At 39.1% G+C, this 2,549-nt stretch overlaps 1 pseudogene; it reads left to right on the forward strand.

Moving 5' to 3' along the window:
- Nucleotides 1-999: 999 nt before the first annotated feature.
- Nucleotides 1,000-1,937, forward strand: LOC118931531 (olfactory receptor 2T8-like; annotated as a pseudogene).
- The last annotated feature ends 612 nt before the right edge of the window (nucleotides 1,938-2,549 follow it).

A 2,549-nucleotide genomic window follows, 5' to 3' on the forward strand; every position in this document is an offset into this window, starting at 1 on the left:
GTGCAGTGGGGAGAAGGAATGACCATGGAGGATGGGGACTCCTGATGCCATGTCACTTCATTGAATTACATCAGATCCTTGAGACTGAATTACCATCCCCATCTCTGGTCATATTTATTCAAAACAAATAGTTCCAGTACCAGCAATTAAGAAATGCAATTGCCTCTAAATATGTATGTTCTCTTGTCACCAAGGAGGAAAGTAATTTATCTCTGTGTTGGGTGAGAAATGAATGAGTTTTTATTTTTTCTTCTTTATCAGAAGATACTATATTTCTGTGAATTTGAGGGGAACAGTGTCATTACATGATTGCCTTTATATAGTAAATGAGGGTGCACTTAGCAGTACAGTGTTGCTTTGGGGGAAAGCATTCAAAGAAAGTCACTCTTGTTTTCAGTGTGTAACGTGATACATTCAAGCTAAAGGCACTGCCAATTCCAAGTAGTTATGTTTCCATCGGCAGACTCAGGCCTGTCAGTCCCTAGACCAGAGGAAATAAGCTATGTTGTTTGGAAAGGAAAGAATGCCTCCTAAGATTACTCAACATCAGGAAAAATTATCTGATTTTAGGTAAGTTTCAATAAGTTTTGAAATGTTACATAGGTGTAACTCCATTATCAAGTACTTAGCTTTTACACAGTTAAATGCATCGATTTAATTCAGCTTCCAAGAATATTTTTGTGTTTGATACAAGGCTAGAACAAATATTTTATAAATTATTAATTAATATCTTGTCCATTTTGTTGCTATCATAGAGTATAAAGATATACTTTCAAAGCAAATCAGATTAATGAAGAATTCTCATACATTGTGTCAATTAAACAAACTAAACTGAGAAGTACTTAAAATTAAAACCTTGAAAACAGGAAAATACTGAAATTAATTTTATGCCCTAGTTAAAAGATTTTGCAAATGGCAGATCAAGTATTTGAAATAAATTTTGTTATTTTCATGGAAAATATAATTGAAATGGAGCATTGTGATGGATGAAAACTCATCTATTTCGCTGTCTTCAGAGTCAATCCTGCTGAAATCATGGAAAGTGGGAACACCACCTCAGATTTCATTCTCCTAGGACTCTTTAACCACTCAGGAGCCCTTCCATTTCTCTTTGTGATGGCTATGACTGTTGCCTTCCCCTCCCTCATGGGCAACGCCCACATGATCCTGCTGGTTCACTGGAACCCTCGACGGCACACGCCCATGTACCTCCTGCTGAGCCATCTCTCCCTCACGGACTGGGTGCTGGTCTGCACCACTGTGCCCAAGATAGCTGCTCAGTACGTGAGATGGAGAAAGTCCATCTCCCCCACTGGCTGTGGGGTGCAGACCTTCTTCCTCACATTGGGAGGAGGTAGGTGCTTCTTCTTGGCGGCCATGTCCTATGACCGCTATGTGGCTATTTGCCACCCAACCTCATGAACTGAAGACTATGCCTGCTAATGACCTGGGGGTTCTGGTTACCGGGAGCAGCTGATGGGTTCATGCAGGATGCTGCCACCCTGGGCTTCCTGTTTTACAGGGCTCATGAGACTGACAATTTCTTTGATGATGTGCTTACTCTGGTGCATTTGGCTTGTGCCTAAGTGTACACCTGCTGTGTGCTAATGCTCCTGATCCCACTTATCCTCATCGAGATTTCCTATAGTCTCATCCTGGCTGCTCTTCTTCGGATGCGTTCTACAGAATCCCACAAAAAGCCTTTCGCCACCTGATTCTCACATTTTTCTGTGGTGGGGCTGTTTTATGGAGCAGGCATTTTTACTTACATGAGATCCAAATCCTATAGGTCAGCTAACCATGACAAGGTTGTGTCAGCATTTTATACTATCTTAACATCTGTGTTGTACCCCCTTACCTACAGTCTGAGGAACAATGAGTTCAAGGGAGCCCTGACAAGGTTTATGGGCCAGTGTCCTGCCTTAAATGATGACTGAGGTTATGATTCCTAGAGAGAAGTTATATATGCATTATATCTATAACGGTTATTTCTCTTTTTCTTTGAAATGCAGATGGACCTCCATACCTTGGGATTGTCTTTTACACTGTCATCAAGAATAAATTGTGGATGTTAAAAGTCTGTTGATCACAAATCCTTATTACAGTGTTTCCACACCACACCTCACAAATTTATTCAATGAATTAACTTGGTTACTTTTACCTAGCTTGCTGTCTTATGCTCTTACTGAATGGTTGTACTGGAGCTATGTATTTGATATATGTTTAAATTATTGCCAAAATTTTGTTTATAAAAGAAATTCAACAAGGCATGTGTTTCCACAAATTAGGTATTTTATTGTGCCACCATCTTTATATCGGTGATTATCAAAGTAATGTTCCTTTTTACCCATAACAACTTCCTCTCTGATATACTCCATTATTTATGAAATACTGTAAACATAGAAATGATATTATTGTATATATAACAACTATTATATGGAGTTTACCTTGGGACTTCCTGAACTACAAATAAATTTGAAATTCATGGTGGGGTGTAACTTCCATCCATGGAAGAGAAAGCATGGACTAGAATAATCTTCTCCCTATTA

This window comes from Manis pentadactyla, chromosome 13, assembly GCF_030020395.1.
Source record: "Manis pentadactyla isolate mManPen7 chromosome 13, mManPen7.hap1, whole genome shotgun sequence".
Lineage (NCBI taxonomy): Eukaryota > Metazoa > Chordata > Mammalia > Pholidota > Manidae > Manis > Manis pentadactyla.